We start from the raw sequence: 25,314 nt of genomic DNA on the forward strand, positions 1-25,314 counted from the left end.
TGACGGAATAGCGGGGATGATTTCGATTTGGCCACGGCTCCGGGAGTGGTGGAAAGAGTTGACCTGGTATGGAGCGCAGGGTCACTAGGGAGTCTCAAGTTCTCCCCGTATACTTGCTCGATGGAACTGGCGACAAACTCTCCACGATGAACCAAGTAGAACGAAAGGTAGACCTTGCGACAATGAAGGATCATTGTGTGCCATTATAGTGGCCTTCAGCATCCTATGCCAGCCAGCGTTCCAGCATCCCACTGAATTGCGGTTGATAGGCAGTAGTCCGATAGCGTTTAAACCTTGGAGTTTGCCTAACTCCGAGAATAGGGTAAACCCGAACTACATTCCCAGGTCAGTAATGAGTTCAGCCGAGATTCCAAAGCGTGAAATCCATTCCAAACAAAAGGCCTCAGCGGCACAATCGGCCAGAGGTATTGCTTCAGGCCACCGCGTAACCCTATCGATGATTCGATGTGGGTCGTATGAAAACGCTTGGGAGACCGTGGGAATGAGCCTACTTTTGTACGTGCTTGGTGACTTTACGCTTCTCACACGCAATGCAGTATCTGGCCCAGAGATTAATATCCCTATTCATTAAGGGCCAGAAATATTTGGTAGCGACCAGCCAATTTGTTGTCCGAATGCCTGGCTGCGCACTGCATGGAATACTTCCTTGCAAAAAGTGCCCGGAATATACGGCCTAGGTCCCTTTTCAGAGGTCCCGCAGAGGGTTTCGGAGGCGTCTGCAATTACATTATCCTTGCGGGACACCTGCTGTATGTCCGAAATAAGCTGGCTTATGAAATTCAGGTGCCGAAATTGGCGAGGGCATGTTTGTCAGCTTTCTGCTTGAAAACGAAGGTAAGACGCTTGTGGACTGTAAACACGGTGAACGGCCTGCTTTCTAGGGAATATTGGAAGTATTTGATTGCCATGTATGCGGCTAATAGCCCACGATCATTGACCCTGTCGGTGCGTTGAACTGTATTCAATTGCTACCAAAAGAAGCTCAACGGCTGCCAAATTTGATTCACGATGTCCGAATCATCGACGAATACGGCTAAGGGTGCATCTGGCTGAGGAAATGTCGCGAATGTAGCGTCTGCCACCTGCCGTTTGGCTATCCCAAATACCTGGACGGCCTCTGTAGACCACGTAATCACGCGTGAGTCTTTGTTCTTGGATCCAGACAAGTAGGCATTGAGGATCGTTTGAGGTTGTGCGGCTTTTGGCAAGAAACGACGGTAGACTTTTATCATGTCCAAAAATGTTCGCAGATCCTTGACTGTTTTTGGTTGCGGGAAGTCTGTGATAGTCCGAACCTTGTCTGAGCCCGGGTGTATTCCCTTAGGGGAAAGATGCTTTTGAAGGAATTTGCAATTTTCAACGTTAAGTGCAAGACCGACCTGAAGGAGACGTTGAAAAATGCTCAGACTCATAGGAAGAGGCGACCGAAACATCATCGAAATACACGATACAAAAGTCATCCGTATGAACTCGAAGAATCCGAAGGGTGTTCATATTGCCGTTTTCGGAATGTCTTCTGGAGCTACAGGGATTTGATGCTTTGCCTTAGCTAAGTCCAAGGTGCTGAAAACTCGGCAGTAAACGAGGTTGTGCGCAAAATTGTGATTGAGTGAGCCCTCAGATGTCTGCAATCGCCATATGAGCTCCATTCGTTGTTTGGCTTTGGGACCATGTATATTGGAGAAGACCAACTGACATTTTATGGTCTGCAAATACCCTGCTTTAAAAGTATATTAAATTCTTTCTTAGCAACAGCAAGCTTCTGGAGTGGTAGTGGACGCATCTTCGAGAAGATAGGAAGTTAGTAGTGCGGATGTGATGTTGTACTTTCGGTAGTTATGTTGCTGTATTTCTGAAGGAGCGCATGAATGCGAGGGCCAGCCACTTCTTCAAAAATGATAGAAAGATTAACAGTTAAGCAGGTGGCAAGATTTCCTGAAGATCTGAGCGAGGTTACAGGGTCCATAAGAGACTTGTCCTGAGAATCCACTAGCAATCCATTGTGGCTTAAAAAGTCTACGCCTAATATGGGACTGCTGAGGTTCGCTACACTAAAACCCCAGGGGAACATTCGTTGAAGTCCTAGACTTATGTCCACCTACCTATAGCCGTATGTGTGTATGGTTGAGGAGTTTGCCGCCGATAGTTCTTGCGGTATTGATTAGTGATTCCGTGATACCAGAAGGACTGAGAGGTCTGCACCTGGGTAGCGCTCTTTTACCTTGTCGGCAAAGATGCGGTGCTACCAGCAAACTGCAAGACTTGTTGAGGTCCCCGACACGCAACTACCCAATTACCCATTTCGATTGACGGATCGCGAACGAGTTTGTGGCTAATCTCCCGAACGCAAAGCTCCCACTGTCGTCGTTAGTTTACAGATGGTAGCCGCGTGTGCTGCCATCGTTTGCTGAAGCTCTGTAATTTGGCCCATGGCCTCCCGCGACACTTCACTGACCATGGGTCGCGCACGCACCTGGTGGATCTTGTCAGTGGTGTTCCCTAACACTTCCAAAGACCAAAACCTTAAAAAGGAGGTGGGTGAGGATTTGAGCCAGTAGCACATAGAGTGACACTTTTTGACATTAAGTGGTAAACCGTTAGCAAGGAACCAGCAAACCTGAGTGTCTAGGTTTTATTGAAGGCAGACATAGTCAATACGCGACAATATAGCAGGAAACAGCTTGAGGCTGTCGGCATATAACAAACAGGGACAATTAAGAAGCGAGAAAGGTCGTTTATAAAAAATAAAAATTATTATGAGCCATGAATAGAGTCTTGTGGGATTCCAGGAGAGGGGGAAAAGAAATGAGATATGCAGCCATCAAAAGAGATGTGGCAGAATTGGTAGGAAAGATAAGAGGCAAGCCATATTACAGGTGATGTTGGAACACTAAGGTGAGTTTGGATGAAAGTATCTTGTGATTTACAATGTCAGAGGCTTTATTAAAGCTAGTGTGCAGTGCCGCCAAAGTTGCTAATAGGGTACGCGACAAAGAGTTTAAGTTTTCCGCGCTCCAGTGGAGTTTCAACACTGGCCAAATATATTAAACATTTGGCCGAGCAACACAGGGCTTTGGAAAAAAGGAAGTCAGCGTAGGTTCCAAAAGACAGGAAGTTCTTCACAACAGTAGGGTAGGCGCGCACTGGCTTTGAAGAGAAGAGGATATAACAAAAAATGTTACCTAATAGAAGGGTATAGAAGATGTTGACTGCTTGGTCTCATATGAATGGAGAAAAGGGAGGGAGGCCCAGCTGATTATCGGCAAGGTAAAGTTCAGACCTTTGAAATTCGTCTTACGAAAGTTAAACTTCGAAGGCTTGCGCACGTCAGGGAAGCGGAGTCGACAATCTGAAAGAATATAAAAGAGGATTGGGTAAATCAACGTACTCGAAGGTTGGAGAGGACAAGATGAGGAATGCGACCTAAGCGATTCCCAGAAAGAGTAAATTGGACAGTGGCACGGGTCTTTATGAAAGTACATAAAGGAAAATGAAGGATTAGGTGAAGTTTTTGAAGAAGAAGGAAGGTCAGGAGTAGTATGCCAAGAGAGCATAGGAAGGCGAAAGTCGCAACAGAGAATGAAAGGAAGACACGGTTGGGATTTTCGATAATCTGTCGAAGAAATCTTCGCATAAGATATGATAAAGGGCCATGTGTTCAGCGGGCTTACACGCACGGTGACAGAATCGCAGGTGAAAGGACGATTTCGGCACAAAAAGGGAGAACTTAACAACTATCAGGGCACCTTGCCGATTGATTTGCTGAATACAGCTCAGTCTCTGTCACAAAGAATGACAGAATAGCATTCCTGGAGCTCGGAATTTAAAATCCTGTCATCCACTCAGGTTTCAGTAATGCAGATGACGTGATATTGGAATGTTAAGGCTCGTTAACTTGGAAATTCACGACTTGGTCCTGAGACTCCTTACATTTTGGTACAAGAGTTTTGAATTATGTAAATCATTCAAGGTCGGCAAGGCAGGCAGGCAATTCGCTCGAAAATGTCTAGGGAAATTTCGCTCCAATGTCTAGGAACGCAAAGGAAATCTCCAGACATTTAGCGTGGAGAGTCATTCCACAACACACACATTAACAGGATCTCGATATTGGACATAATTTTTGTAGTCATCCCCTTTCTGTTCATTAGAAAGACGTGTTCAGCCGAATGATCTGTTCAGTTGGTGAACTCAATGATAGATTTGAAGACCCGCTCGAGGATTTTGGCGGAAGCTGAGAGGGTTGATATATGCCTGCAACAATCAGAAAAGAACGGGGTTTCAAATTTTTTTCGGACAGGTGTAGTTTGTAAGCATTTCCAGTTCGCGATGAAGTGAGCGTTCTACGAAAGATGATTAATAAGAGTTGAAAAGAAGCGACTAATGCTTGCAGAACATTTCTCCAGGATGATGGTTTGAATTTTGTCAAGACCAGCCGACCTCTTATGTTTGCCCTACTTAATGGTATATACAACCGTTTTGGGTTCGACGAAAGTGGTTGGTGAATTGATTAATAAGTACCAGTTGACATTACTGCATTCGGATGTCGTTAAACGGTTAGCTGATGGCCTCGTGGCCTCTGATTCCAGGCAGGGACGGTTATCAGATCCTTACATTGTAGGTAGCGAGTGATTGACTGAAATGGTAGACGTTTCGTGCAACGGAACTTGATGTCAGCCAGCAATGTGGCGGCCAACTTTTGTTGTTAGCATAGCAGTCGAGCAAGATGTGTCTGAGGTTTAAATCGCCCCCTAAAATTGAGGACCACAGCTTGCTAGCTGGATAGATTTGGTTCACCCAGAAGGACTTGATGATGGGAGACGGAGATGACGTATGTGGGTAGTAAGAGTTTTCTAGTGTCTTGTGATGCCCCCGGTAAGGAAGTGAGACATTTGTTTTGGGTGGTGCCGGTCGGTTTGGAAAAGGTTTCAGTTGGCAATCGGGGACCTATAACGAGAGCGCAGCTTGGTTTTACATAAGAGCACTATTTCTGGTCTGTATTCAACGAGGAATCGCTCGAATTCCTTCCTGCGAGTCCAACAAACTTAGAAGTTAATGTGCTCTGAATGGTATCGTCAAAGGTGGAGGTGACAGTTTGGTATCGCAAGTTTGTTTGCAATTTTTGTACTGCAGAATCTGTTCGTTGATGACCCGCTCAATGCGGACCAAAGTGGTGTTTATCGCTTTGAAGATTTTCGATATCAAAGAGTGTAATGTGTAATGTGTAATGTGTAATGACCCTCTTGTTTGACCATCGTTACGACGAAGTAATAAAAAGAATACTATACATGCCATGGGTTTGTTTATAAAGGCAACATCTATGATAGGAAAAGGAGATGTGGAAGACCCTGCCCCAGATCCAACGATAGCGTTTGACCAACACATCAAACAGTTATTAGGGATGTCTGAAGTTCCTTACTTGGGTAGGCCTAGACATTGCATCATTAATTATGATGTTGGCTTTTACTAAATAATGATTGACGCCCCAATTATGTTAATAAAATCTCTCCGATGGCCCTACACTCCCTTTTCCAATACGACAATGTGGAAGCTACAAACAGTACCGTCAAATATTTTACATTCAATTCAATATTACCACCAATAATTGTTAAGCATTTGTTAATTTTGAAGCACTCAATATATTTAATTTTTCTCGTTTTATTTTCAGATTCCTGCAATTCAAGGTAAGCAATATGTTATTAGTTAAAAGTCAGGTAACATGCACTTATTTAATTTTCATTCTTAAAATATATTACCCTTTTGCCAAAACATTCGTTCATTATGTTTGAATCCTTTTGAAATTCCTCCCCACATACTGCAAGAGGGCGGTTAGACTCGAGTCTTCTTGACATATCTCTGTCTCCGGTAGATGTTCATGATTATGATTTCCTTCGGGGTTTTTAAAGCTCCAAAGGTGTCCCATTCAGTTCACTAGAATTCAACGCACATTCCGCCTGATAAAGGTGATAGTAAGTGATGGTGATCATTCAGCATGATAAAGGAGAATCGTCCTGAATACTGCCTTAGAAAATTCTCAGCTAATCAGTACGTAGTTTGGAGGAAAGGGCCACCGATAAAGTCTGAGATGCCAAGCTTATGGAACTATACCTTACCTAAATCAAATGGTTTGAGGCATCCACTAGGAGTGCAATTTGTCAAGAACCCTCCATCCCTTGATTGTGGAGTTTTCAGCCCAGCTCATCGTCAGCACGGTATACTCTCATTTAAATTTTCCGATACGATATACTTCTCGTGGTCCGTCTTTTGGATCGACCATAGTTGCATTTGAGGACAAGTCCCTCATGCATCATTATGTCAATCCTGGTCCTAATATTGTTTGTATGTATACAGCGTTTTTCTCATTGATTGTCTGGTGGTCCTGGTCTTCAAACAATTTGCTTTTTTGCCCCGAGGTTCGAGTCCGATAGGTTCCTGTGCAGCAGTCTTAATTGCATTTTTTAGTTGACTCCACTTCCCACCAATGTTATCGGTGTCAGTTCAGCGCAATGTTTGTTCTTCTAACACTCCGACATATTTCGATGCCATTTCTTTGTTCTGCAATTTTTCAGCATCAAACCCGATAGCTGGGGTTGCTACTCCTATTATTTGCCATCCGTCGTCGATATCTTGCTCTGATGAGGTAGTGGTCGTTGTCGCAATTCGTCCTACGATATGAGGGTACGTCAAAGATGCTAGATGCAGCTGGTTTTTCAATGAGGGTTTGATTAATTTGGTTGAACGCCGTCCCATCTGCAGAGGGCCACGTTCTTTTGTCGATCTTGGGGCGAGCAAATTATGTCAGCCCACTTCGTTCTCATTAATTTTGCGTAGAGACTATCATCATCAACGGCGCAGCAACCGGTATCTAGGCCTGTCTTAGTAACGAATTTCAGACATCCCGGTTTTGTACCAAGGTCCACCAATTCAATATCTCTAAAAGCTTTCTGGCATCCTGACCTACGCCATCGTTTGTCTGGTATCGTTTGCTGCGTATGTGTAGGCTTCCTTTAGATATCAAAAGAGATTCCCAAAATTTGGTCAATGCATGTAGATGACATTTTCGTCATTGTCCATGAAGACAAGGTGGAGCAGATGCTGGAGGTCCTGAATAAGATATATCGGAAGGTCAAATTCACAATGGAGATAGAGGACAACGGAGAGCTCCCCTTTCTTGATTTAAGGGTCATTAGAGAGGAAAACTGGATCTCTTTTGATATCTACAGGAAGCTTACACACACGTAGCGAACAATACCAAATAATTCGAACCACTCCTATTGTTCACTGTGCGCTTCAGCACGGAAAGATTTAGGAAAGAAAAAGAATATATAATTGACACCGGAATGAAGAATGGCTTCCAACGGTCAATTATTGAAAGACTCATGTCGAAAAAGGCGAAACGGCAAGAAATAAGGGCAATGGCATCAATCGCTAATAAAAGAAGAATAGGGGTCACACACTCTGCGGTTCCATTGAAACTTATATGGATTTGCCGGCTCAAAAGCAGACTGGAATCCTCCAAGGACCGCAAATTAAAACATGAATCCAGTGATATACAAAGTGACATGCCCAGATTGTGAGAAGTGCTACCTAGGACAAACTAAGCTTCTGAGAAAGATGACAAGTGAGACACCGGGCAACATTAGTGACACCAAGATCTCTACTTAAGTAATCGGTTAGCTGTGGATAGAAGCAACAAAATTGAAATTAAAGTTTTCATAAGCTGAAATAGGCTCTATTGGCGACCAAGAACCATGCTTGGATTTCATCGTCATAGAGACTATGGCCCCAGTATTTCCACAGTAGGCCAACTCGTTTCTGATTCTTGCACTGAAGTCGCTGGGTGATACCTGCATGTCATTCGAGGACAGTGAATCAAATACTGGCTCAAATGACCCCGGATTTTTTGGTTTACTGAGTTGTTCTTGCCTTCCATTGAATCGTATACCGTGATTAGCCAGACGTGGAAAAATTTAGTCTCCACTCCAACAATCACGACAAAACCTATGTACCTTCTAGGAGCTTTGTATACTGTGAACAAATTGTCACCCTATTGCACAGCCCCCAACCTAGAGGGGCAATAGGCAGTTTTGTGCCTCCCAAGGGTTACCAACGTGGAAGTGAAAATAGGATTTGGTAGTTGAGCTTTTTGTGTTAAATCAACATCTATTATCTATGTACTTGTTGGGAATTGCAATGCCAAGTCTTCAACCCCCCCTGAGACACATACTACCCTTCAACCACCGCGACCTTGCTACATATATATATTAATTTTTAAAGAAATTCCAGACGGGTAACTTTTCTGTTTATCACTTCCCATTGTATCCATTTTTTCTACAAAAATTATCTAATAACTTGATATATGTTTCTGACTAGCTCTGTAGGATGCTTAAATAACCCAGACAATCGAATGAGTCAACGTAAACATTCGCAACGTATGGAATCTTTTGCCACAATGAGCGTATGGTACGCTACTCATTCATTCCTCGCCAACTTAACCTTCAAACTTAATGCTATCTACTTTTTAGATAACCTCGATATCATACAATCACAATAATCTGTAATCAACTGATTTCAAAGGTTATTGTCTCTTCGCCGGACTGGGGAATAACTTAGCACCATCGGTTCAGGTCAGCCGGCGTTTTCAATTACGTAATACTCCGCATCATGCCTCCTCTTTCAATTTGCACAATCTTCTCAAGATATCTATTATTCTTGTGAGCTGCAGCACTTCTTCGCAGCAATAGTGCAAAAAGATGATGTCTTCATAGTTTATTCCCATCATTAATTTGCCATTAGCTTGGCTACTATAATAGAAGTTGTGGGTAGGTGGAAATGTAGGGGAAAATCCCCTTACCACAGACCATAGATGGTAATAGAAAAAACCTAGAACATCAATATTTATTTAGATTTTATGGTCATGTCAGACAATCACATTAACATTGTGGCATGGAAATACCCAAACAATAATTCGGTGGTAATAATAGTCAAAAATTAGGCCCCAAACGTTCAACAATCGCTAATCACTCCACTCTATAAAAATGAGAAATAAATCCGAAAAATTGAGGAAGAACGCACTTCACGGATCATAACTCCTACCCAAGACTTACTCACTAAAAGACTTTTTACAGTAAGTATCTGCTTATACTGCTTGTAAGCAACACAATTTCCTGATTTTTGAGCTTATTTAAATTGGTGAATATTAACGTAAGCAATGCACTGAGTTGGAACTGCGAATTATATTTAAAAAACCAAACGAAAAAATGGTCTTCCAGGTTGACTTTTTTGGGTACTAAAATCCAAGCTAATGCGCTAAATGAGCTTACTCGAAGCCAGTTTTGGATTCGAGGTATACCCCGTGCAATGCAAACAAATGGTAAGTACAACTGCTGATCTAAATGCTTGCAGTTCCAGAAAAGGAAATGTTAAAATTATGGTTCCGACTTTTTAAGGACCTCAAAATGGCTGCATTGCTCTCAAAATAGCATTTTTAAGCACATTCTCCAAGGACCCAAATTACTGCTCCTGCAATTTCAATTTTCCTGACAACTACACTCCTTCATTCATGTGATTTGCAAATTTCGATCAAGGACATATTTGTTTTAAAATAATCCCACACTTTACCTTTCTTTATAGCAAAACACTAAGTCTGAAAACGAGTCATATTTTAGGGTTAGTTAGTTTAGTTACGTGGGTGAGCCATAACTCCAAGCACTCAGGCCAATGCACTGTCCCCTAAAATAACCTATCTAATGCCCTCCAGGAGATAGAGAGTGTTCAGATTCTAAATTTAAAAAAAACCTTACCAAGGTATCTCGATCGTGTTGCGAAAACGGCGTTAGGAAATGGAATGCAGCATTTTCGAAGTTCCCAAAAAGGTTGCAACCACTATATTAGCTGAGCATGATTCAAATGAACATTCGAATTGACTGTCTCCAATCACGAAGGCAGAGCTAGACACAAAAACAGGAAATGTCACGAAATTCGACCATGCCGCCCAACCCGGACCTACCAGTAAATACAACTCAAATGGGGTAGCCAAGTTCGTTCACCAAACGGCGAATTTTCATGGCTTGTAATTAATTAATTGAGTCGACTTACTCAAGAAGAAGCTACCGATGATAATGCACTCGAAATCATCATCAACGGTGCAACAACCGGTATCCAGTCTAGGCCTACCTTAATAAGGAACTCCAGACATCCCGATTTTGCGCCGAGGTCCACCAATTCGACATCCCTAAAAGCTATCTGGCGCCATCGCTCCATCTCAGGCAGGGTCTGCCTCGTCTTCTTTTTCTACCATAAATCAGACTTTCCGGGCTGGATCATCCTCATTCATACGGATTAAGTGACCCGCCCACCGCAACCCCTTGAGCTGGATTTTATCCACAACAAGACGGTCATGGTATCGCTCATAGATTTCGTCGTTATGTAGACTACGGAATCCTCATATGGGGGCCAAAAATTCTTCGGAGGATTCTTCTCTCGAACGCGGTCAAGAGTTCGCAATTCTTCTTGGACATGAGGACTGGCAAGGTCATTGTCTTGTACAGTAAGAGCTTTGACGCTATGGTAAGACGTTTCGAGCGGAACAGTCTTTGTAAGCTGAAATAGGCTCTGTTGGCAGACAAAAACCGTGCGCGGATTTCATCATCGTAACTGTTATCGGTTGTGATTTTTGACCCTAGATAGGAGAAATTATCAACGGTCTCAAAGTTTTATTCTCCTTTCCTTATTCTTCCTGTTTGACCAGTGCGGTTTCATGTTGTTGGTTGGTTGGTTTTCGATGCTGACGTTGCCACCATATATTTTGTCTTGCCTTCATTGATGTGCAGCTCAAGATCTCACGCCAATCGCCGCCTGCTCGATCTGGATGAAGGCAGTTTGTACGTCTCGGGTGGTTCTTCCCATGGTGTCGGTATCGTCAGCATAGGCCAGTAGTTGGGTGGAATTAAAGAGGATTGTACCTCTTGCATTTACCTCAGCATCATGGATCACTTTCTCGAGGGTCAGGTTAAAGAGCACACATGATAGGGCATCCCCTTGTCGTAGACCGTTGTTGATGTCGAATGGTCTTGAGAGTGATCCTGCTGTTTTTATCTGGCCTCGCACATTCGTCAGGGTTAGCCTAGTCAGTTTTATTAATTTCGTCGGGATACCGAATTCTCTCATAGCCGTGTACAGTTTTGCACTAGCTATGCTATCATAGGCGGCTTTAAAGCCGAGGAATAGATGGTGCAACTGTTACCCATATTCCAACAGTTTTTCCATCGTTTGCCGCACAGAGAAAATCTGATCTGTTGCTGATTTGCCTGGAGTGAAGCCCATACCAAAGAGTATGGGCCAATAATGTTCTAAGCGTATGGGGCTATCCGGGCTAGCAAGATAGAGGAGAATATCTTAAAGATGATACTCAGCAACGTGACGTCTCTATAATTACTACACTGTGTGATATCTCCCTTTTTATATATGAGACAGATAATGCCTCGTTGCCAATCGTCAGGCATTGATTCACTGTCCCATACCTTGAGCACAAGTTGATGAACTACTTGGTGTAATTGGTCGCCTCCATGTTTAACTAATTCGGCTGTAATTCCATCGGCTACTGGCGACTTATGATTTTTAAGCCGATGAATTTCACGGACTCTCTATACTTGGTGGTGGCAGCATTTATCCGTCGTCTTCAGTTGGCGGGACCTCCAACTCGCCGATGTCCTGGTTGCTCAGTAGTTCATCAAAGTAATCAACCCGTCGCTCCAATATGCCCATTCTGTCGGAAATCAGATTTCCCTCTTTGTCTCGCAGGATGAACATCGAGGTGTGTAAGGCTTCATCCTGCTGACTTGTTGGTAAAACTTCCGCGCCTGGTGCGGTTGCTCCCTGTACTTTTCGAGTTCACAGACCTGTAGGTTCTCCCAGGCTTCCTTTCTCCGTCTGTGAAGTCGCTTCTCCGCTCGACGAAGTTCGTGATAAGTCTCTGCGCGTGCCCGCGTTCTTTGGAAATGCAACATTACTCAGTATGCGGCATTCTTTTGTTCCGTTGCTAGCTTACATTCATCGTCAAATCAGCCATTCCGACTCCTTTTGCGATTGGGGCCAAGTATGTTTGTGGCCGTATCAATGATAACGTTCTTCAGGTGGTTGTGAAGATCATTTGTTGATGCTTCATCTCCAGGTCCTCTGTTGACTGCGGTTATTGCGGCATCCATTTCCCTGTTATAGGTGTCGCGGAGTGCTGCGTTGTGGATGGCTTCAGCGTTCACTCTCACCTGATTGTCAGAGGGGATTCCAGGTGATATTGTTACTCAAGCTCGGAGCACCATGCCAACGAGATAGTAATCCGAGTCTATATTGGCCCCCCTATATGTTCTGACAATCATCAAGGCTGAGAGGTGGCGGCGTTCAATCAACACGTGGTCAATTTGGTTGAAAGTGGTCCCCTCTGAAGAGGCCCAGTATGTTTGTGGACCGCTTTCCGCGCAAGCCAGGCACTTCCAACAACCATTTTGTGTAAACCTGCTAATTGAATGATCCGCAGTGCGTTATCATTTGTATTTTGGTGTAAGCTATGGGAACCAACGTATCGCCTGAATACGGGCTCCTTCCCTACTTGGCTGTTAAAATCCCCAAGTATGATTTTGATATCATATCTGCATAGCCGTTCGCTTATGTTTTGAAAGCCGATATCAACAGGTTTCATTTTTTGGCTGACTGAGAAACCTACTCCGAACACATGGTTTACTGGATGGCCACTATAATATATGGTGTAGCGGTTCTTCTCCGGGAAACCAGTCCCTGTCCAACGCATCTCCTGTAACGCTGTTACATCAGCCCTATATTGGGTTAGGGTATCGGCTAGCTGCTCAACAGCTTCATCTCTGTACAGGAAGCGCACGTTCCATGAGAAAATGCGCAAATCATTATTCCGTTGTCGTTGCCGGGTTCGTCGTTGTGTAATCCATCCAGTCCGAGGCTACTGTTGTGGCTTCGTAACAAGTTGTTTTCCGTAAAGGGTTGTCAGCCCTACCCGACCCCCAACCTCGAGGACCAGTTGGTACAATTTGTCACGTTTTGGGAGACTCGCCTTCATTCTTCTGCATCTGCAGCTATTCGTTAAGAATTTTCCCAGGATTTAGGCTCCATCGTGCGTTCCAATCCACGCTTCGCCCTGGGACCTATACTACCCTATTATATTACTACAATTTTGATATTTCGATCCAAAAACCCCCCTTAAGTTCATCCTAGCGCAGCAATTTTGCAACAATGTAGGCTATAACATAGAGCATGATCCTACCAAGTTTGGTGGAAATCGCAATATTACTAACAAAGTTATAATACGTCAAAGTTGTCGCGCCTGTGCAAATGCAAAACTTTGAATGTCAATATGACCTGAAAGTGTTACGTGCTAATAGGACAAATGTTCGCTCAAATGTTTTTACAAAAGAAATCCTCAAAACCTTTCATACCTGAAGCGTCCAGTTTCCGGTTTTCCGACTTATTTTCAAATATTCATATTATGCTACAGATATAGACCAAAATCTTAACTAATATCTTCAACACGTCTCCCCTAACAATCAAAAACTGTCAACCATCATAGCACCCTCGTCAGAAACTAAATAACTGAAACGAATGAAGATGTCATCACTAAAAATATTGAATAATCACTAATCAACCCAGATCAAAAGTTACAAAGGTGAAATATCATATTTGTAACATAATCGATGGCAGCAGGTGACAGAATTGTTTCAATGGTAGACATTTCCATTTTAACAACGTATTGTGGTTGTCACGATCAGTAATTTACATATGCGAATGGAACTACTGTACCGTTGCAACCCACATACGTATGTGCTCATTTTGTATGCCCATGTATCGGAGGAAAACTCTCAGTGGAGTAGCGAAAACTCGGAATACACAGGTCTTCTCTGATGAGGATCTTGCGTTTGGGTACGCACGAAACACACAACAATTTGTCACAGTTCAACATCGAGCTGAAAGAAGATACTTTGGGAAAGATACCAAGCATGCCAGAGCTTAAATATGAGAAAAGAATTTGTTCATTGCATCCAACGTTTAGGATTGCATCCAGTACCACTTGGCCTGAATCGAATGATGTGTTTTCGAAATGTGTTCGAAGAGAGCTCGTAACCACGCACGCATTCCTTGCCACTATTCGAAAGTATCCAGTTTTAGATTAGTGGAATAGCCTCCCATGAACATGGTCTATCCATCAGGATAGCTGCCAAGTCAGCCGTTACAGTGAATTGATAATAATTTATCAAAATATTCCACGTTTTGCTGCATAGTATCATAGTACGTGGTGTATAACAATTTATCTACATTATACAGATACACACAAGCGGAAAAGTTAGAAATTGTTTCTGTTGGAAAACTGCCAATAGGAGAGAATAAATTAACTATGCTCGGTTAACGTGTCAAGTTCTTTCTTTTCTACATATGTAGTTTAGCTTCATGAATAATTCCATTCCGATCTTGCCGTGATGGATTTATCTTTTCTGCCTTATTTGAAAAGATTTCAGCTTGCAACGCACGCGATTTCTAACTCATCGAGTTTCACTACACATCTGTATATATGTAACTAAGAAAGCAAAGTCTTAAAGACAGTGATCATGCCATATGTGGATCCGTTCCGGGAAATTTCAGGTTGTCCACTGTATATTTTTCCTTTCCAGATCCCTCTGGAAACTGCATCGTCAAAATGCAAGTAAAAAACACCAGGTAACGCCAAAACCAACAAACCAACTGCAAATCGGACGCTCTACTGTCAAACAGACATCCAGACATAGGAGGGTCGATTTCGTTAACTTGTTAGTGTGCTAAGTGAGTGGCGCTGAATTTGGATACTTAGCCTATCAAGTTTGCATAAAATTGGTTGCCTAACAAATTGGCAAGCCAATCACTGAAAAGCACCTATATCCACAAACCCGATGACGAACCTCGGAAGCTGGAGCCTGAAATATATGGTTGCCATTTACCCCATGGTAGGGTCCGTCTATTCCTTCTCTACTGTTTTGCGCTAGGTGCCCTTGGGACGACCCGCTCGTCAGCCGTCTTGGAAGAGTGGATTTCACTGTATGGTGTATCCAGCAATTCAATTGTCACCCCTCCTTAATGTGCCACCTATCCACTGCCACTTAGGGAATGCCTTGTGGCCACAGTACGTATCAATATCAGCCGTCCCCACCAACCAAGTTCTTCGTTTCAGAAGTATCAGGCGGTTATTTGCGGTTGGCCCCCTAGTGGAAGTTTCATGGTGGTTGGGGTTATGCCTACATCGCGGGCAGAGCTCCTCGGAGCTCAAGCGTAGAGTTGCGCTGTACAACTCGGGTGTCGTACCCCTTAGTTGCGGCAGAGGTGTTAGATAGGCCTCGCATCCGCTGGTATGAATGCTGAGCCCGCACTCAGTATAAAACAGTACCGCTGTGCCAGTCATGGCTCTGATTGTTTTCCCAAAATCAATCCTTCTCCGAAGAGGACCGTGGGATTATGCCCACACGGCAGGTATCCACGTTAAACTCCCAGGACTTTCATGTCCTACTCCCATATATAGAAAGAACATTAGCGCAGAACAGTTTCAACTTAATCTTGGTGTTGACATACTTGTATTTCCAGCTTTCCAGACAGGACAGCGAAAACACTGTTGACGCATCGGAAAACGTCCGACTCGGTGCCACTGTCAACAGAATCCTTCCTAGTTATTCAAATTGATCGACGCTTACGATGCTATGCCCATTAACGCAGATAAGAAGAGTACGATGACCCGTCAGACTGAGCACCTTGATGAAGCCGTTTGACCACGGTCCATGACGCGGTGAAAGAACAAACAAATGTCATCAGCATAGTTGCGGTCTTTGAGGAAAGATGTCATAGTTCAATAAAATCCTCCACGTTATCCGGATACGGCAGCACGAAAAATGGAAAAGGAAACTAACCCATAAAAAGAAAAAAAAATATAGGTGACCGGTGCAACCCTGGCGGACTCCGTTTGAGACCTCGGTGCAGCACGCGACATTCTGCGCCATCATATGTCGCGCTCAAATAATAGTTATTAGTTTAACCAGAATTTCCCTCCTGCAGGAAGCACTCTAGATACACGCTATATAAAGCTTTCTCGAAATCGATGAAGAACAAGTGAAGTTAGGATCTAAGCTTCGCGCACTGTTGCTGAATGATCCGTAAGGTGTTGATTGAATTTGGAGCGGAAATGAGCTTGCTCTCTGTCAATCAAGCTATCGAGATGTTATTTGATGCCTTCCAGGATTATTTTAGCTTAGTACGCCCCCCCCCCCCCCCCATTATCATACTCAAAGCGGATGCCCTCTGGCATCTTAATGATCATCCTCTTCTTCCCTGGAAAGATCTCGGATTCCTAAGATTTCCGTACGAGTGGGAGCAGCAGTCTGCAGAAACTGCGCGTGCAGCGATAGATAACTCCGCGGGAAAACCATCTCAATTTGAGTGCATTGATGGCCGGAATGGTTTCTCTTTTACTTCAAAAATATTAATAATCCAACGTCAACAGATCTTTGTGACTTCAAACCACCATATAACAGTATTCATCGAAGAGAAAAGTCTATTGCTCATGTTTGAAATTAAAATTGGTCAAACTGATTGGAACAAGAATTAGACAATCATCAGCTAGGATGAAAATATTAAGCTAATTGACGCGCAGTTTGGGTTTGAACAAGGTGATGAGACGGTCTCAAAGTTGTTCAATGTTGCCCTGGGCACTTACTGCAAGAGACACTAAACGATTTGAAAAGTACCCTACTTGGAAACTCTGAATTGTACACCTTTAGACTGCTATGAAGAGGCTTGTCCTTTTTCCCGGAGGTAAAGCGGTAAAACGGTTCTTTGGTGGACCTGGGAACTACAAGAACTCAGGAAATCAACTAGCCGACTTCTAAACCATGCTGGTTAAACTTCCGGAACTCAAAGTGTGAACATAAGAGGCTCATTAGGTGTTCGAAATGAAACTGATCTGGAAGACGAAAAAGAGACTTCAAGGCTGTGCAGAGTCCTTAAAAGGGATGAGTCGTTCAAGTTGGACTCTCTTAGAAAACGCGATGGCACTTTCACGAGTTCCAGGCTGGAATCAGTGGAGACCCTCCTGGTATACTGTCTTTTGGGCACATGAAAGCACCTGGCACGGATGGCATCTACCCAGCATTGCCAAAGGAAGGTACGGAGCACTTATAGCGATTGCTAAGGAATATTAATCGAGGATGTCTTGTTTGTGCTTACCTCTTAGCAGAAGGTTAAGGTAGTCTTCATACCGAATCCTGGGAAAAATGACTATTCTAATCCAAAGAACTTCAGAGATATGGGGCCTCGGACCTCATGTGGTAATGCCCATATGTGTGGTAGTTTAAGGTGAGACAAAAAGGTTTCCACCGTGAACTAGCCGCACTACAAAAGAATTGTGTGTCTGGATATCACCCGTGCCATGAGCGCGACTTCGGCACAGCTCTAAATGCATTACTCAATTTGAAGCCCCTGGAAATATATCATATTCAAAGCACTGCAATGAGAACAACTTATAGACTAATTCGGTTAAATCTACGGGGCAAGAACGGATGTGGGGGTCACAGAGCATTGGAAAAGTTATTGGGGGTACTGAATCGAGAAGCGAGAAGTGGGCTTTTTCTTTGGAACAATGTACAACAGTTTTTCAAGCCGAAGTATGCGACCCTAAGGGCGGCAAACTGGGTGCTTGACGAGCGGTTGAAGGGCAGGCGTATTGCAATCTAGTGATAGCCAGGCTGCATTGAGAGCGTTCAGGAATGTAGAAGCCGTTTGAATTCTACCTGTAGATTCAATACGGTGGAGTTGCTCTGGGTACCTGGTCAGCGAATCCTCTAGCAAAAGAGGGTTCATCCACCCCCCCCCCCCCTGCCAGGATCGGAACCAACAATTGGAGTACCATTAGCATTGGCTAAGGCTGTCTTCAAAAACTGGGAACAAGCTTCTCACAATGACAGGTGGCAGAGCTTTATTCTGTCGAGAAGTGGGAGAACTTGCAGGAGTGTTGTAGGCATTCTGACAGGCCATAATTCACTAGCTGGACATATGTTCTGAAGGGGAATTATTATAGATGATACGTGTCCGTCCTGTAATGAAGAAGCGGAATCCACCACCACCACCAGACCATTTTCTGTGTGAATGCCTCGCCTATGGACGCATCAGACATCAGATCTTCGGTGTCGATGTTCTCCAGTTGGGACGGGTGACATCACATCCACTAACGGAAATCCTGCGATACGCTAACAAATCCGGGATATCCCATTAGTTGCCTAGAATACACAAAACACAGAACATACTAGCGTCTACTTGGATTAATAGATAACAAACGACAACGATATATTGGAGGAAATCCACAGGCAGATCATGCTTGTCGATAAAGATTTCTACCCCATATTGGTTATACTTAAGAATAATGACGTACACGTCACTAGGTCAAGACAATTTCATTATTTTTAAAAAATATTTCATCATGAAAGTTCGTCAATTATTTATGTCACAGCGAATGAGATGATGAAAAACAAAGCTGATAAAGGGTATTGAATGGAGTTTGAGGAAACACTTGGGGTCTAGCAGTAAGGGTACTTATGGTTTAAAATGGGAGCAGCATAGATAATCAATGAAAGGCAATGTTGGCGGTAGAAAGTAAGCCATCACGAGTTTACTAAGTGGGAGGGTTAAGCTAGCAAATCCAAGAATCCCTGTAAAACATTGGAAGGCAATATGCATATCGCGTCAACCCCATAGGAGCGCCATCGTAGACAGTTCGGCGAAATGCAATTCAACTCATCCCAGGACTTCCCGAGAACTCTCGACTCCTCCTCTACTGTTCCGTGTCAAGTGCTTCTGGTGTGAGCCGTTCGTCAGCTACCTTGGGAGAGTGAGCTCCACTACATAGCCTAAGCATTGGACTTGTCGCCCCATCTTAATGTGTCACCTATCCATATCCACTTCGGCGTTCCGATCACGTTGTTCACGGGAAACCGAAATGTGCGCTGACAAAGTTTTTGCTGGAAAGAGTACCAGGCCAGCAAACTCCAATAATTCATCCAATAATGTAAGTGTTGAGTAAGGCTCCGCTTGTACTACTCCCATATAGCAACATCGAGGAAGCGTGGTTTCTCCCGACGGTCATACCGAAATGAATGTTGCCCGATGCATTAACAACGTTAGATCTGCTTTCGCAGTCCTGTCTAACATCTGGAAGTGCAGTTATCTCAACGCACAACAAGATCGTGTTTCGCTTCGGTCATGCTGCTCCCAGGGCAAAGATAAGCCAGCGCCTGACGGGTTGCCTCTGCCCTTGTACGATAACGTGAAGCCGTCTTCGCTTTTTATTTTTGAAGCTTGGGTTGCTAAATAAAAACGAGGGGTAGATCAAAAAAGAGAGAATTAGTTGTTTCCAATTTGGGCCGGTCCGACATCAAGTGGTGGATGTAGGGTTTAGGATCCCTAATCCTAATGTAGGGTTTAGGATCCCTAATCCTGAAACAACACATAAAATACTAATCGGACATCAGCGCAGGGAAGCAGCATATGTACTAGCATACTCCCCATAGACATCTTGGAAAATAAAGGCCGGCGTTTGTATGACAAAACCGAGAGTCTAGTATATTTCGAAGGCTACTGCCACGGTGGGAATCTATCGCTGAAAGGCAAAAGAGGTGGGACGAATCACAAACTGACTGTTGGACACAAAGCATCATTCCGGACCTTCGAGGATGGAATTAAACTAGGAGTTAACACAGAGCTTTAGTAGATGTAGAGGTTATCGTATGATCCTACAGCAATTTTATTACAAAGAGACACAATTCTCATCAAGATGTCGTAAGAGAGAAGCGAAAGATGTGGTTTTAGTGACTAAGTGTTCCAGATGGTAGGAGCCAGCAGTAGGTTTTAAACCTTTCTACTTTCCAACAATAAATAAAAAGACTGACAGTGAACCGATTTTAATAAGATTTTACATTTCACAAAATGTTAAAAATCCTGGCGGGGTTAAGCCATTATAATCATAAAAATAAAGAAGAAGAAGTAACAGAATTGCACTAGAGCATCCTTAGATTGTATAACTACCTTGTTCCTGTGATATTGGAATTTTGATGCCCACGCAATTGTGTAGGTTTTTATGATACTGCCGTATAATACACTCTGCAAAGGAACCACAGAGGACAATCTACAAAGGAACTACAAGGGCAGAACATAGCTATTCTCATCGATAGCCAAGCAGCGATCAAGGCACTTAGGTCCAACCAGGTGACCTCTAAACTGCTATGGGAATGCCTTGAGAGACTGAATACACTCGGCTCGTCCAACAAGATCTGGATATTCTAAATTCCAGGCCATGCTGGGTTGGAGGGCAACGAGGCAGCGGACGAACTAGTCACGAAAGGAGCAGGGACGCCTTTACCCGGGCCAGAACCCTTCTGTTGAATCAGAAACGGTTTCATGGCTATGACTCTAAGAAATGAAGAGGAATGGTTAAGGGAATTATTCTACCAGGGATGGAGCAGGTTGATGGTTGAACTATTGCCTAGGGAAGCTAGGGATATCTACGGACACTGCCCTGCCTGTAGGTTTTGTGAGGAATATGACGAAACCTCTATACACGTCCTGGGACAGTATCCGGCACTTAAGCAAAGTAGGTCGAGGTATCTGGGAGAACACTTAATACCAGATGCAAAGCTGAAAGATCTGGAAGTAGGGGACATACTAAATTTCCTGACGGTTATAGGCGTGCTTGAGATACTGTGAATAATAGGTACACTATAACCATTTAAAGGGGCACAATAGTCCTTTAAGGACGCGGTGCGACTTTCCCTTTACAGAATAATAATACTCTCGAAAATGTCCATCAATACTTCCCCGAAAACAGCCCAGAAAGCCCGCCCCCCCGCTATTTTCAGAAAAGCCAAATGTGACAAATTGTGCGTGTGGCTGGACATTGGAGTTAGGTGCGTTTTGAAGCTGATTGGTGAGAGTGCCTTCATTGTAACTTGTGTGTAAGTCTTCTGGATTGCTTGGGGGACTCTAAAGTGGTAATTGTAATTTCTCCATTTTCTTCTTGTTAGCTTACGAATAGAAGTTACGTAACATACCGGCGTAAAAAGTCTCAGAAGAAATTGTTCGGTTTCCAGTATGAATATGGTCACATACCATCGTCACCGTCGATAAACTGAGATGCTTTGGATCATGGGGATACACGCAATATTCTTAATTACCGCACACTATTTGGAAGAACTCCGTGTCTACGCAAACAAATTACTGCGTAAACTGTCCTATTTGTCACTAAAAACGCGCAATGCATGGAATTTCAGTCATTAGGTATGCGTTGCAAGAAAATCTTTGAAGCAGCAGAAGCCATTAATCTTGCATAGCTCTTCTATCTGCGCCATCACTCTGGAGCGCGATGCATGAAATCGGGCGAGAGATGAAAAACCAACTGCAAATTTAACATCTCTGCAAGTCGGAAATATAGAGGTGCACTACCTACTTCCTATTTTCACTTTTTTCTTTCCATGCTGCTCGCGAAGCAGATTTGCTGCTATTGTTGCTCCGATACTTTGTCGTCACTTCTCGTCCCATTTGAAATGCAAACATGCAATTAACAATGGCATAAGCTGTGGAAGTAGTTCGAATTTTCGATGAACTTCACGCGAAATAAATGTCTGCTGTGGTGTCGGTGCATTTGCAGCATAAACACTTTGAATTTATGGTGGCGAGGTTGATTGCAATTGCACTAAGGCTAATTGAGAGGGGCATGAAGTGGTAGGCCGACTGACAGTCGCTCTGAAAATAATAAGCTAGCAATATCTACTCCGGTAGACAGGTGTAGATACTAGGTAAATAGATGATGGCAATTAGTAGGCGAAAGCGGCACAAATCAGTGTGGCGAGACAGCAGGGTGTTGATAACGTAAGCATCTATTCATGAATATTGCCATTCAGTTGACGCAGTGGTTGTGCCTGGAATTGGATTTTGTCAGCCGTTTGAATTCCAATTGATACTCATTGCCAATATCTGAATGCGATACTAATCTGGTTAAATAATGAATTTCAGCAATAAAAGATGTTCGAGAAAAGATTAATGTTCCTGTAATGCCGTAGTGTCATACAAGAAACTTTCTTCGGCTTATATCATTAATAAATGTCCCTCCTAACGGGAGCGGAGAGTTTAACTTTTCTTCACTATGAAATTAATCAGAGCACACATGTCAATACTGACTACCCCCTCATTGAATTTAGACGAGGTGCATAACAAACGCCCAACTGCATTTGGGGCTATGTTGGCAGTTTGGGGTTGAAAATATGCCAAAATGAACCACTGATGCTTCTTGGACTTAAGTAACCTTTTCTTCTGAGTGTCCATTTACGGCAGCAATATATTCCTTTTTGTTCTTCTAATGAACGAAAAGCGTGACAGGAAGGTATAGTATTGGTCAACACAGCAGATCTAATCTAGAAGACAAGGAGACACTTGCAAGAAGCTTGGATGGAAAATACCTTCAGTCTGTAGCCCGAGTTTCCAACGACTTCTGGGTGGCTATCGCTTACCCAACTCGAATCTCGGGACGAATATAAGGCTACCGAATGGATGGAATGCTACGGAGTGTAGTGCAGCAAACTACTCTATCAGGTGGTATTCCAAAAGTTGGCTAACTAGAATATAATAAACGGCGCCCAATGTGGGCTCTTACATGAACATGTATCTTTCACTATATCTTTTTGTCAGAGACAGTTTTCCTGAATTATAACTTCCTAAAACTCTTTTGTGTTTTAAAACCGTTAACTTAAGATGTCCAAAAGGATATTTAGAAAACAAAATTAGGACGTTACTATACTGCCAAGAATTAAAACTTTCTTGAGTCCACCCTACAGTACAATCCCACCCTCGCTTGTCCTCTAAATCTTAATCGTTTTATAACTTACTTTTCAGAATATACCTCCAATTGTCTGTTTTCGAAATTGGTTTCTTGGTTCACACCCCTTGGTAGCTTCAAAAAACACAATTTTTCAAAAATGAGAGCTAGCGGTATCTTTCAACCCAGAGGCTCCTCATCGTAAAAGCAGTTGACAGGTGTTGTTTGCTTCCATGTATCGATTCACAAACACGATGTGTGAATCATATTGAGGAATAAAATTGCCTAGTTCAGGTCTAAGTCGGCTAAGCAAAACTAATTTGTGTGAGGATGTCCTCAGTTGATTGCAGCCTGAACCAATTGGACCCTTCCCAAGAAAGAGATAAGGGAGCTTCTGATGAGTTGCATTTGCCTTAAACGAAATCGCTGATCCTCATTTTTGAAAAATTGGGTCCTTTGCCCAACAATACTGTTGGCTGCAGATGTGATTCAACTTCGCTCTACTTCCCCGATCCTGTCTCTACCTGGGTCTGGTCCTAAGGACCTCCTCTCGCTGAAACTAAGGAACATATTCAATTAATTTTGTGTAAATTTGGTTGGTTAGTGTTAAGCAAGTTGTAAAAATCGAAAGAGAGACATAATTTTACTTTATTTCATCTTACATTCCAACGAGGTAAAATATTAGAAGAATTTGAAGTCCAAAGCAGAGTCCGCCATGATTGCATCTTATTGTCGATATTATTTCTTCCTGTTGTCGGTGACGTTCTTCATGCTGCCTTGTCAGGAATATTTAAAGGAGTTCAATGGCTGATGCGGTCACATCTTCCTCAAACAACTCGACTACGCTGAAGTTGAGTTATGGGCCTTGGTTAAATGACTGGCAAATAGAGTCGGACTGAAGATAAACACCAACAAAACCTTGGTTTTTAGTCCGACATCAATCTAGGAAACGCTATTTCTGCCTATGGTGACGTTGATGCAATCATAGGGCCAGATTGGGTTTCGCTGGCTTATCTAAACTGCAGTAACCTCAACTTCAAGATCAACTTGAGATTGCTCTGTGCTAATGTTCTTCGGTTGCCTCATTCAAAAGTCTGCCCGTCAAAATTTCCTGATTTGATTTCCGGTCAACGTTCCCTCGACTCTGGCATTAGAATGGTCTGCATCTGCTCATACTCGGTAAAGGCATCCATATATATGCGAATTTCTTTCATTTTTGTTCTGATGAATGCGTCATCCAGATGCTCCATTATAGATTTGTATCAACCTCATCAGCTATTTGCGTTGACGGCTCCCTTGTAGTCCAGGCCACCGCAACTACTTGCAATGTACCGATGGTCCACACCTCCCTCACTTTTGGGTCAGTTCGTGCTCGCATCTTCTGCATTGCCTCTGTCAAATCTGTCATTCGAATGGTGCATACCTTCGCAATATGATCGGCGTCATGCACAGCTTGAGCGCGATCTGCCCCTTAAAGCGACACATAACTCGGCCTATTCTTACTCTCTCTGTTGCCAATTTGAGGGCTGCCTCCACTGTGAAACTAACTGTGGCGGTTTCTATTGGAATTTTTTTTCGCGTTTTTACCGCTGACTCTTGAAGTTCGATAAACTCAAACTGATTTTCCGAGGTCTCGTGGATCTCTTCTTTGATAGTAATTTCATTTATATCCCTACAGGCCTTCTGTCGATTTCCTGTTCTAAGGACTTTCCAATTTGTTCCAAGAATTTGTCAATGGTTATATCGTTGGATTTCTAGAGCTTCAACATTAGGCCTCCTTGGTGGGACCGTCTAATACCTAATAAGTTGGTGACTTCTGTCTCTGCTTTCACTCTCCTAAGTATGTCAGTGTATGAACCTCCATTTCTTTTGGAGATGATGGTAATCTCCGGTCTTATGTTCCTCTTCTGCTGCGAATGAGTACCGGAGTCAAATCAGGGTAATAATCTCGGGCAAGCGCAATGCTGACCACATTTCCTCCTACAGTGTACTGTAGTGTACCGTTACGATCTTGAATGGAGTGGTCTACCACACTTCAAGGCCCTGATCCAATATGTATTGTTGCTCCAACGATTAGTACTATTATGTTCCTTCGATCTTTTATTTTCCGAGGTGTCAGCTTTCTCCAGGCTACCACATCGTCCTTGGATTTGATACACTGCCTACCTTCTAAAATGGCTATATAGGTTTCGCCGACAACTTTATCCATTTTCCCTACCTTCTCCATCTTTTGGGAGTTAAATTCTTTTTTCTCTCAGGGATTTGTTGCTCTATTGATTCGTTTAGAAGTTCGCGCAACCTCCTACCCAGTTTCTCTTCTCTCATATTTTGTCTTGCTGACATTTCCCCGATGCCTTAATTCCCCTTTCATCCTGAGCTTTCCCGTAGGTCAACCTGATACC

The 25,314-nt window shown here is 43.3% G+C and overlaps 1 protein-coding gene across 1 annotated transcript in view; it reads left to right on the forward strand.

Moving 5' to 3' along the window:
* The window catches only part of LOC119659534 (glucose dehydrogenase [FAD, quinone]), a 240,024-nt gene that overhangs the window by 55,114 nt on the left and 159,596 nt on the right, over positions 1–25,314 (forward strand). The window contains exon 2 of the mRNA XM_038067675.1: positions 5,687–5,702. The gene's annotated coding sequence lies outside the window, so the exon portion shown is untranslated. The remainder of the gene's footprint in view (positions 1–5,686; positions 5,703–25,314) is intronic.

Source organism: Hermetia illucens, chromosome 6 (assembly GCF_905115235.1).
Source record: "Hermetia illucens chromosome 6, iHerIll2.2.curated.20191125, whole genome shotgun sequence".
In the NCBI taxonomy this organism is placed as follows: Eukaryota; Metazoa; Arthropoda; class Insecta; order Diptera; family Stratiomyidae; genus Hermetia; species Hermetia illucens.